The 13,089-nt window shown below is 44.5% G+C and overlaps 1 protein-coding gene across 3 annotated transcripts in view; it reads left to right on the forward strand.

Moving 5' to 3' along the window:
- The window catches only part of LOC101164790 (RNA-binding protein 44), a 39,650-nt gene that overhangs the window by 16,895 nt on the left and 9,666 nt on the right, over positions 1-13,089 (forward strand). The gene's annotated exons all lie outside the window — the stretch shown is intronic.

Here is a 13,089-nt window from a genome sequence, read left to right on the forward strand (position 1 = left end):
CAGTCTAGCCTTCCTATTCTTGAGGCTTCTGAGTGGCTTGCATCTTGCAGTGTTCCCTCTGGGTCTACTTTCATGCAGTCTTCTTTTGATGGTAGGCTTGGATATTGATCCGCCTACCTCCTGGAGAGTGCTGTTCAGTTGGTTGGCTGTTGTGAACGGGTTCCTCTTTACCATGGAAATGATTCTGCCATCATCCACCACTGTTGTCTTCTGTGGACGTCCAGGTCTTTTTGTGTTGCTGAGTTCACCAGAGCTTGCTTTCTTTCTCAGGATGGACCACACTGTTGATTTGGCCACTCCTAATACTGTAGCAGTTAATGGCATGGTTTTTTTCTGTTTTCTCATCTTAATGATGGCTCCTTTCACCTGCATGGAGAGCTTCTTTGACCGCATGTTGTCTGTTCACAGCTAAATCTTCCAAATGCAGCACGAGTCCTCTAATCAACTCCAGGCCTTTTATCTGCTTCACTCATAATGACATAACAAAGGAATTGCCCACACATGCCCACTCAATAGCATAGAAGTCAATTGTCCAATGACTTACCAGCCCATGAAATGAAGGGATTGTGTTTAAAAAATGCTTCAGTTTTTCACATTTTTATGCAATGTTTTTGTTCAACCCATGGAACCCATGGGATTGCATTAAGATGGCGCCACGGACGGCTGCCTCAGTGTTTTGGTGCGCTCCTACTTTGTTTTACTTTGTTTTAATTCGGTCTCCTGCCTCAGTTCTGGGGGCTCTTTCTCCAGGGACGAGCTCATGAACATCAGAGCTACAACCGCCGTGGACCTTTTTCCAACATTTCTCGCTTCTACCGTGGATTTACTGGCTATTTTGACCCAGCAAGCACGTAAGAAGGTGAAGTGCCGCAGGTAGGGTTGGGCGATGTCCCCTAAATTGTCCGTTGACGATGGTTGCTGTCAACCATCGGGATGGACGATGATATCGTCGGGGGGGGGTGCTATTTTTTACATTTTTCGTTCTTATATAATTGCTATTCGTTATTTTACTTTATTACATTATTTATTTTATTTCCCAACTAATGACTCATCCGCGATGATCCAGTATAAACTGAAGGAAGTGACTTTAACAAAAAAAGTAACAAACAAAATAGAAAAGAAATGGTCCGCTCCTGCACTTAACTAGTCAAGTGGACCGGCAGAGCGCAGACTTAAGGCCCGTACACACCGGGACGAATATTCGCCAGGCGTTATTCGCCAGCGTTTTTCGCCACGTCTTTTGTGTTCACACCCAGGCGATTTTCGCTGACGATGAGCCGAGCGAACATGCAATTCCCTTCCCTGACATTAGATGGCGCTTAATGTAAACAGAAATACTCCTGTACACAAGGTGGCGCTGCGCAACTTTACGCTTCTTAAATCGCTTTTCACTCAGAAGAAGAGAGCAAGTATTTACGCGCTTGTCAGAATCATACAAAGAAAACATGAATATTTCAAGCATCAGTTGCTCCAACTGGTACTTGGTAAGGGGATATTTAAGAATGTCCGTCATTATTTCTTCGCGGCAGTGTAGACGCTACTTGGCGTCTAACTTCTTCGCTGGTATGTGTGCTCAGCAAGGCAGTTTTGTGTTTGAGCGCCCCCAAGTTGTGTTTTACTGTAACTTCAGAAGCTCCAGACACGTGTGCAAAAGCGCCATTCTCATTGGTCGAATAGATATAAATAAAAAAAAAAACGAACCCGAGGCGTTTTTTTTTTTTTGACGCTTTGGCGCCTGGCATTTTTTCGCCTCGGTGTGCACACTCACATTGGTGCCCTTTGTTTAGTCACGAGGCGTTAGCCGGCGAAATTCGTCCCGGTGTGAACAGGCCTTTACAGCTTTGTGTTTGATGGGGGGGGGGATGCTTTGTTACATGAACGGTATGTGTGGGAGATTTAAGACTGCGATCCGTCCCGCAGCTCTAAGGGTACGAGCTACAGAACTCAGAACCGGGTCTAAAAGTGTGTGTCTGAGCACAGCTCGGATCGTCAGCACACACAGTGGTTTGAGCTTCAAAGCATAAATGTCGCTCAGTCCTTAGATAACATTCAATCACGTGGATTTGTGTTTCCAGTCGTGTCCCCACTAAATAAAAGGCTGATGTTATTCCCACATGTTTACATGCAGTCAGCATGCAGCACCACCCAAAGCTAATGTTGTTAGCCCGTGTTAGCATACTGCTAATTCCGGCTCCGTTCTTCAACAGAAAAAGCACTGACCACGCGGATTAAAATTCAAATGATGAGCAAACAGGCGTTTCATAATAACCGTAACATTAATAAAAGCACGTTTAGAAGATCGTCTCGTATATTACCGAGCTGACATGTCAATGTATATAGCCGCTCGGCGCTGTTTAACATTGTTTTGTATTGAATTGTTACATTCAATAAAGTTTGGGGAAAAAAATAGCCGCTCGGCGGAACTTATATCCTCTTCCGGTTTTTCAAACCCTACTGCGCATGTGCGAATGATTTATTACTACCGAAAGTGTGACCTTAGTGAACGTTTGTTATATTCTGAAAACATTTTTCTGTGCCCATGTACACGGTTGGATTCTAATCCCACCATTGATCCCATCAAAGAATTTTGCACATGTAACCGCGGCTTATGGTGTCGACTCGCAACGTGCCGGGGGCGTGGCATCACGATGGTGTCTCTCCATCGGGATGTCACTCACCCATCACGATGGACGATGGTATCGTCCATCGGCACAACCCTAACCGCAGGAGAGGCGCGCGCTCAGGTGTGCTGGTGCGTCTCCGCGGATTTCGCACCGCGCTGCCCGGAATATTCCTCTCCAACGTGCGCTCACTTTGCAATAAAACTCAACAAAAACAGAGACTTTTCCACTTCATGTGTTTTGTGTTTTACGGAGACGTGGCTGTGTGACCTCATACCGGACGCTGCACTACAGCTTCGGGGATTCCAGCTGTACCGAGCGGACAGGTGCGCGGAGCTTTCCGGAAAAACGAAAGGAGGTGGAATATGTTTCTACTTTAACAGCGGCTGGTGCAGCGATGTTTCAGAAGTTTCTCAACTCTGTTCTCCGGACCTAGAGACCTTCACCATCAACTGCAAGCCTTTCTACTCCCCCCGTGAGTTCTCCTCATTCTTCCTCGTCGGCGTTTACATCCCACCTCAGGGCGACGTGCGCGCTGCCCAGCGAGCGCTGGCTGAGGAGATTCTGAGTGTAGAACGGACAAACCCAGACGCCTAAGTCATCGTCCTGGGAGACTTTAATAAAGCCAACCTATCATCTGAACTCCCCAAATATAAACAGTTCATTAAATGTCTGACCAGAGAGGGAAGGGTACTAGACCGCTGCTACACCACCATCAGCAACGCTTATCGTGCCATCCCCCGTGCTGCACTGGGCCTGTCCGACCACATCACGGTGCATCTGATTCCAGCCTACAGGCAGAAATCTAAGCTCTGCAAGCCGGCTGGGAGGACCTGCAAGAAATGGACCAGCGAAGCTGTGGGGGAACTTCAGGAGTGTCTGGACTGCACAGACTGGGACGTTTTCAGGTCTGCCACCAACAGCTTGGATGAGTACACAGACACTGTGACGTCCTACATCAACTTCTGCGAGGACAGCGTCATTCCAACACGCACCAGGGTGAGCTACAACAACGACAAACCCTGGTTCACAGCTAAGCTCAGACAGCTGAGGTCAGAGAAAGAAGCTGCATTCAGAATTGGGTACTGAGACAAATACAAAGAGGCCAAGCACAGATTTAGCAAGGAGGTGAGGAAAGCTAAATCAGCCCATGGTGTGAGAATGGAACAGCAATTCTCAGCCAACGACTCTGCTTCTGTCTGGAAAGGGCTCAAGACGATCAACTACAAACCCTGAGCCCCCCACTGTCTGAACGACCTGCGTCTGGCCAACGACCTGAACACATTCTACTGCCGCCTCGAGCAGACAGCAGGCAGTCCCATCTCCCTTCCCCCCACAACCCCACCTGACCCATCCACACAGCTTCACACCTCAGCCTCCCCCCCCTCCTCTCCATCATTGAGGGAGATGTAAACAAACTCTTTAAATGGCTGAACACCCGCAAAGCTGAGGGCCCGGACTCTGTCTCCACCTCCACCCTGAAGCACTGTGCCAACCAGCTGTCTCCAGTGTTCACAGACATTTTCAACACCTCACTGGAGACCTGTCATGTGCCAGCCTGCTTCAAATCCTCAGTCATCATCCCTGTCCCCAGAAAGTCCAGAATTACAGGACTGAATGACTACAGACCCGTTGCTCTGACCTCTGTAGTTATGAAGTCCTTTGAGAGCCAACAGATCGGTAGACGATGCTGTAAACATGGCCCTCAACTTCATCCTCCAGCACCTGGACTCTCCAGGATCCTACGCCAGGATCCTGTTTGTAGACTTCAGCTCCGCGTTCAACACAATAGTCCCATCACTGCTCCATGACAAACTCTCCCAGCTGAATGTGCCTGACTCCACCTGCAGGTGGATCACAGACTTCCTGACGGACAGACCGCAGTATGTGAGGCTGGGGAAGCTCGTCTCGGATACCCGGACCACAAGCACCGGATCCCCCCAGGGCTGTGTCCTTTCACCCCTTTTATTCTCCCTGTACACAAACAGCTGCACTGCTGGTCACCAGTCTGTCAAACTCCTGAAGTTTGCTGACGACACCACACTCATCGGCCTCATCTCTGACAGAGATGAGTCGGCCTACAGGAGTGAGATAGCCAGTTTGGTGTCATGGTGCAGCGCTAACAATCTGGAGCTTAATGCTCTGAAGACAGTGGAGATGACAGTGGACTTCAGGAAGGCCCCAGCCCCCCTCCCCCCTGTCATCCTCTGTGACTCCCCGGTGACCTCTGTGGAGTCCTTCTGCTTTCTGGGAACCATCATCAGCCAGGACCTCAAGTGGGAGCAGAACATCAGCTCCATCACTAAGAAGGTCCAGCAGAGGATGTACTCCCTGAGGCAGCTGAAGAAGTTTCACCCCCCTGAAAAGATGCTGGTTAACTTCTACACTGCCATCATTGAATCCACCCTCACGTCCTCCATCACAGTCTGGTTCGCTGCGGCCACGGCCAGAGACAAGGCCAAGCTGCAGCGCGTCATCCATTCAGCGGAGAAGGTGATCGGCTGCCACCTCCCGTCTCTCCAGGAGCTGCACATCTCCAGGACCCGGAGGCGGGCAGCCAGGATTGTAGCCGACCCATGTCATCCAGGACATGAACTATTTCGGCTCCTCCCCTCTGGCAAGAGGCTCCGGTCCATCAGGACCAGGACCTCGCGCCACAAGAACAGCTTCTTCCCCACTGCAGTCAGCCTGCTGAACAGTACCCCAACTCCCCCCAGCTGCCCCCCCCCACCACCACCCAAGGACTATCGCTGCCACTAACAGGCCCCACCATCCCAGCCCACCTGCGCTCTCATTTTACTCCACTGTATATAGTCTGTTTTTGTTAACTTAATTTTTAACTTATCCTTAATTGCACTACCTGTATGTTATACTGTTTGCACTTTCTTTTTCTCATCTGAGATGCACCACCTGCCAACACCAAGTCAAATTCCTCGTTCTGTAAAGTGCGCTCTACTGAACCTGGCAATAAAGCTTTTTCTGATTCTGATTCTGAATAAAAGCTGAAAGTCTGCACTTCAATGGCAACTTAGTTGTTTTATTTAACATTCACTGTGGTAATGTACAGAAACAAAATTAGAATGTGTCTCTGTCCAAATATTTATGGTCCTGACTGTACATGAACTTAAAGTGCATCTAAAAGTAAACATCTTTGTGAACAAAACGTTTGGGGAAAAGCTGCATGTGATGTTGTTTATATGTTCATGTTTTTCTTGAGAACCACAGGCTTTTTAGCGTCAAGACGCCGCACGTCTATCGCTGCTTTGAGGAGAAGGGAGGTCTAAGGGCAGGGATGCCAACCGGTAGTTTAGCTTAGTCTGTTTAGCTATGTTTAGTTATTAACCTATTAAATTATATGACTTCATGATTTCACGTTTATTAAAAAGCCCATCGAGACAACTATTGTTGTGATTACTGGGCTAGATCAATAAAATTGAATTGAATTGGGATTCGTGTATTGCTCAAGTTTGAAGGACATACTACTTCATTTCCCAGTCCTTGTTAATAAATTGCACTGTAAACGTCACGTAGGGATGGGTATGGTTAAAGTTTTAACGGTACTGCTACTCTTATTGATACTGCTTATTGATCCGGTATTTTAACAATACTCTTATCGATACTTTTTGAGGACGAAAAATAAATAAATAAATTACAAATTAATAACAAAGTGTTTTCTTTCCTCATTATGCAAGAGTCCCGAGACTGCGACTCTTGCTGCTTCATCACTGCGGTGATCAAAATCCCACACCGTCACAGCTTTACTCCAGAGCGGTTTAATAATCAAATACCGTTCCTCTGGGGGAAACTTTTTATTACTGTTCTCCTTCACTCTGTAACAACAAAAATAAATGCGTACACACCCCCAACACTTGTGGCTGCTTCATCACCGTGGTGATCAAAAATGCCACACCGTCGCAGCTCTTGTTTATATCTTGTGGGACACAAAAAAATGCAACTTCTCCGGAACCGATAGCAGAACCGTTGAGGTCAGATCTTACGGATACTGTGGTCTTGAAGAAAGTTGTAAGTCAGATCTTTGAGGAGCTCTCTGTGTCACACAGCTGGTTCTGGTTCTGTTAGTCCACCTCGGCCTGTGATTTTAGACACACTCTCACCTGTCTCTCTCCCTGAGCTAGTCAGATTAGTTGGCACAATGAAGGCATCCTCTTGCTCTCTCAACATGCTGCCAACATCTCTGCTCAAAGATGTCTTCCAGTCCATCGGTCCTTCTGTCCTGACAATAATTAACTCGTCCTTGCTGTCTGGTTAAGTCTCTGAGCCCTTCAAGAAAGCTGTCGTCCTTTCTGTCCCTAAAAAACCTGGGCTTGACTCCTCCCTCTTGAGCAGTTACAGACCTATTTCTAATCTTCTATTCATGTCCAAAATTTTAGAAAAAGTTGTTGCTAACCAACTTACAACTGCTCTTGACAGTCATGGGATTTTTGATCAGTTTCAGTCAGGTTTTGGCAGAGCTCACTCCACTGAAACAGCCCTACTCAGAGTCACTAATGACATCCTGATGCAGGAAAATGCTCTGTGCTGCTGTTACTGGACTTGACTGCAGCCCTTGACACTGTCGACCACTATGTCCTCCTGGACAAGCTAAAAAGTTGGGTTGGGGTATCTGGTTCTCCTTTTATCTGACGGATAGATCTTTCTCTGTTGTATTTTCCAAATTTAAGTCCTCTTCTACATCCCCCACTTCTGGTGTCCCACAAGGCTCCGTTTTGGGACCTTTAATGTTTATTTAATATCTAATTATATATTTATTATATATTTAATATCAATTTAATAGCCAAGCACCGGTCCACTTAAGACCTTTTGCAGCCGTCCACTCCCAGCAGGTCCCCGAGGTCATGTGACCAGGGTTTGCTGGTTGTTAAGAGAACCCGGTTAAAAACTAAAGGTGACAGTCTTTGCTGCAGTGGCCCCATCCCTGTGGAACTCCCTTCCTCTCAGCGTCAGATCTGCAGACCCAGGTTTTTAGCTGCTTTTTAAAAGAAAACACTATCTTTTTAAAATAGCTTTTTCTTAATTCTCTCTGTATTGTGTGTTTTACCGTGTTTTACTGTGAAGGCCTTTATGATTTTTATCCTAGAAAGGTGCTATACAAATAAAGTTTATTATTATATCACCATATCGATATTGTGGCACACCCCTACTCTCTAACTAATGAACTAACTATATATAGGTGTTGTACAATGACTATGTATGTGTGTCAGCTGGTGTGTAGGAGGAAGGAGCACACGCGTGTGTTGGGGGTGCGTGTTGATTCTTCCGCTCTCTAGCTGCATGTGAGGCTTCACCTGTGCTCTCTGGTACAGACATCTTCTCAGAATATTATATATTGCTCAGTAATAAACAGACTGCAGACACTTTGTCACCTTTCTGGTAGCCATGAAGCCTGAAACCCATGAAGAACGTGGGGCAGGAGGCTCCGCCTTTGTTTATACAGACACGTAACTTTACGCTGCACAAAATAGTTCCCAAACAAAACATGTAGTGATATTCATTGAAATCTAACAGTTCATGTTTGGTGTTACAGAGTGACTGAGAACAGTAATAACCCCCCCCAACACAAAATCCTCCGGTGTGCGGCCGTGTCTCAAGAACGCACGGAGCTTGTAATGGAAATGACTAACGCAGTAAATTGTGTCGTATTTCCTCGCGAGACGGAAACTTAAAATATCAATTGTTTTAAAAAGAAATTTGGGGTTGTTTTTATTTTCTGAAATGATTTTTGAAAAATAGGAGGTTCTGGCCCGTTTGACTGAGTTATTGTAGATTTTGAGTTGTTCTTTTAAACTGTCTTTATGAATTATCAATTTCGTCTTCCTGTATCTCCTCTCTGCTGTCCTGCAGTTCTGCTTCAGACCCTTAATGTCATCAGTCTTCCATGGCATTTTAGGAATGGCTCTTAATGTTTTTGTTTTGAGTGGAGCCACTGCATCTATGGAAGACTGAAGTCTATTAAAATGATCAACAATAAAATCACAGGGTGCAGGTAAAATCTGAGCAGGAGTTTGCTTAAAAATATCAAACTTGCAGCCAGTTCAGGAGGTAAATACCGTTTCCTCACAGTTCTCACTGAGGCATCCTGCTGGATTTCACTGGTGACATTAAAAAACACACAAAAATGATCTGATATGGCCAAGTCAACAACAGAGGACACCCCGGTGGACAGACCGTAGGTAATGACCAGGTCTAGGGTGTGTCCCCTGTTGTAGTTGGTTGTGTGACATGCTGCTGAAAATCCATGATGTTTAGAAGATTTAAAAACTCACAGGTATAGATATCGTCATTCTTGTCAACATGCAAATTAAAATTGATGATGCGAACGTATAATAAAATTATAATATAATAAACCAGTGCTTCTCAAATAGTGGGGCGCCCCCCAGGGGCATCGCATCGCTCCCCCCAGTAACGGTTTTAGGCAGGGGTAGTACGGGCAATTGCCCAGGGCGCAAATTTAAAGGGGGACGGTGGTGACAGCGGCTCAGTGCTTGGAGAAAAAGCTGGTCCACTATTGGTTTCCTATTATTTGTTATATGACAGAGTTTGTAACAGCCTGAAACTGTGAACTGCCGTCACACGCGTGTGTGAGGAGAGGGGAGGGGTAGGGGTCTCAGGCTGCGAGGTGGAACGTGCATGCGGAGCGCTACATTGCACAACACCAGGATCATCACATGCCTCTAGATGATTCAGTTCATGCTAATAATGTCATTCTTTATGAACTATTGCAGAAATTTTGATGACACGTCTTTATTTTCCATAAATGTGGTTTGGTTTAGTTGGTGTCAGTATTTGACATAAAGACAGCAGATAATGCAGGAAAACAGCTGCACTTTATGACATCATAAATAAATAATCCATCATTTAGAAAAAAATCAGAACAATGTTTTTTATCTATTTCTTCAGACTAAAAACGTTAAATATATTGGTGTTGCTGTGTTAATGTTTCAGATCAATTTACATTTAATATTATTTATTGATTTATTTAGCATCAAATGGTTCAGTTGGTCAAAATGTTTGTAGTTTAATATAAATAATGACTGACAGATTGTATTTTATTTCAGGCACTTTAAGCTTTTCTGTTTTACACTAGAACAAGGGTCTCTGTGGCTAAATAAATGTAATATTTGTTTAAAGTGGATTTATATTGATTTTTCTTTTGTTAATGTTAAAAGATGCAATTTTAGGTATACTTACACATTTTTTATAGATACTAACCCAATATAATGTCACAGCGCGATTGTGTTTGTGTGTATGTGTGTGTGTGTGGGGGGGGCATTTTCTTCTTCCTCGGGGGGGGGCTGGTTAAAAAATAATTGAGAAGCACTGACCTAAACATACATTGCTGAATAATGAACAGCTTTATAGACTGACAGGCAGGAATTTTCCAAACTCTTTTAAGGAAACATGTTTTTAAAATAACTATTTGTGGTGTAGGTACTGTAACCATTCAGCCTGCAATAACCGTTCGGGGTCCTTTTGACTGAGGATAACCTCACACTACGGTAACCCCACTTGGACAAACTACGTAGCGTAGAGATCTGTTTGGGCTCTACATATTTTCCTTTAATGTTCTGTTTGTAACCTAAAGTTCATTTCCCTCTTAAGTTGTATCTGACATTATTGTTTGTAATGTTCATAGAGAGATTTATCCACAACCCACTTTGTACAAATATTTGTGGCTGTTAGAATGAATCTGCTGCTCCACACAAGCGAACCGTGTCTCTGATCAGAACAGCTGGAATCTCGTAGCTTCGTGTTCACAGGCAGGGAAGGTGCTTTGTTGCAGTGTGCGGTCCGGAGGAGGGTTCGGCTGCGATGCATGTAAATAATAATCATAACGATAAAAGCACGTTTAGAAGATAATCTCACTCTATGTCGGAGCTCTGTTTGTCTACAACGGACTGCATTATGTCTTCTATGGTAGTAAAGTAATTTGTCAAGACCAATCACTGTCTGACACGTCATCGGACCAACGGACAGCCAATCACATCATGTGACGTCAGCACTAGTCGAAGGACCCCGAACGGCTGTTGCATGCTGAATGGTTGTGGTACCAACAGTGGCACATTTTTTTGTTTAAATCTTGAAGAATAAAGAGTAGAGCTATAGTACAAGCTCCACCTAGTGGCTAAACTGAATTGCCCTCCAGGAGAGGCATACCATAAGTCCACCCCCCTCCGCTGGTTTCATTCTTATTTTTCAAGCCGCACTCAGTTTATTCAACTGAATTCTTTTAAATCCCAACCCTCACTCATTTCATCTGGTGTTCCTCAAGGTTCTGTTCTCGGTCCCCTCCTCTTCATTACCTACCTGCTCCCCCTTGGTAATATATTCCGTAAATTCAATATTGACTTTCATTGTTTTGCGGATGACACTCAGCTCTACCTGTCCAGTAAACCCAACTCTTCTATTCCACCTGCCTCCCTCTCCTCCTGCCTGTCTGAAATAAAAACCTGGTTCACCCTAAACTTCCTCAAACTTAACAGTGATAAAACCGAATTACTCCTCGTAGGTTCCAAATCCACCCTTTCCAAAGTTTCTAATTTTACCCTTTCCATCGATTCCTCTCCAGTTTTCCCCTCCCCTCAAGTAAAGAGTCTGGGTGTCATCCTTGACAGTACATTATCATTTCAATCCCACATCAATAGCATTACTCGGTCAGCCTACTATCATCTACGTAATATTAATCGACTCCGCCCCTCCCTTACCATCCACTCTGCCTCCATTTTAGTTCATAGTCTGGTCACTTCTCGTCTCGACTATTGTAATGCTCTTCTCTATGGTCTTCCCAACAAAACTCTAAATAAGCTTCAGTTGGTCCAGAATTCAGCTGCCCGCATCATCACCAGAACCCCCTCCTTCCATCGCATCACTCCCGTTCTCCAGCAGCTGCACTGGCTTCCAGTAGCCTTTAGGATTCAGTTCAAGCTCCTTCTCTCCACTTTCAAAGCCCTCCATAGCCTGGCTCCCTCCTATCTCTCTAATCTCCTCCATGTTAACACTCCCTCTCGCTCTCTTCGGTCTTCTTCCTCCCTTCAGCTCTCTGTCCCTCCGGCCCGTATGGTCACCATGGGGAGCCATGCCTTCAGTCGCTCTGCTCCCCAACTCTGGAACTCTCTCCCCCCAGACCTCCGTAACACTGACTCCTTTATGATCTTTAAATCCGGACTAAAAACTCATCTGTTTAAGCTCACATTTCCGGAACACAGTTTCACATTTTCTGTCAGCTGATTTTACTAATGAATCCAATTTATTTATTGTTTTTAACATGTTGTGATTTTATTGTGTTTTACTTCTAACTTTGTATGGTGACCTTGGGTGTTTTGAAAGGTGCTTTTAAATAAAATGTATTATTATTATTATTATTTTACCGACCAACACAAAATCCTCCGTCGAGCGGCCGCGTCGCACACTCAAGAACCCACGCAGCTTGTAATGGAAATGAATACAATGGAAATTAACAATTATAATGCAGTATATTTACTAACAAACAAACACAACATAACGGTAACAACAACTAACTAATTAGCTAACTATACAGGTAAACATTAACAACCTTTTTCAAAGTGCAAAATGAGTCGTTCTGCTGCTGCTTTTATGTGTCCGTCTTCATGTTGCGCAACAGGATCACCTACATGTTAACCGTGTCGGGTTTCAGCGAGGACCTTAACGGGGTGACAATGTTTCCAGCTGCACTCCAATGCTCGTAGCACATGCAGACAAATATTTTCTTGCCACTTTTGACAGAAGAGGGAATCAAGCCTGATTGTCCCGCCACCAGTCCAGCGGATCAGAGGGCAGATGGAGGGATTCCTCCTGCAAAAATCTCCTGACTTCAATTTCTGCACGGATTCTTTTTGGACTGTTTCAGTTACGCTGTTGTCTTTTATGCCTGTGTTTGTGTGTAGTTAATATAACATTATCTGTAAACATTACAAGTACTGAAACATGGCAGCAGTTCATTAAAAATCAGACACCAAAATGTTTAATGGACTGTCCCTCCTTGCGCAGGAGGATGCGGGCTTATTCCCCCAGAAGCCCTTGAAGTTTGAACATAGGACTCGTGGAAAAAGTACATTATTAGCAAATATTAATGTGTTTATTATACTTCAAATCAAACACCATATGCAGTCCTGTAGCTTTCAAAAAGAAAAAAAAAGTGCGATGATGTCATCACTGCGGTGATGTGGTTATTGTCACACCCCTATCCTAGAGGTGTCAGATATTCATGATTAATTAATTACAGACAAATCAGACCTTTTTTTTATCGCATTAATCTTATTTTTAATCCATAACAATAGTTGTGTTCTGAAATATGAAAAACTGAGGTTCAACTGTTTACTTACATGAACGCTTTATTTGAACTCAGCTGAAGATGCTTCTTACATGTTTTAATGAAAGGTTAAAGAACATGTATATTATTTTATAAAAAGAATGTCCAGTTGCTAAGACT

The sequence above is a fragment of the Oryzias latipes genome, chromosome 21 (genome assembly GCF_002234675.1).
Source record: "Oryzias latipes chromosome 21, ASM223467v1".
NCBI classification, from domain to species: Eukaryota; Metazoa; Chordata; class Actinopteri; order Beloniformes; family Adrianichthyidae; genus Oryzias; species Oryzias latipes.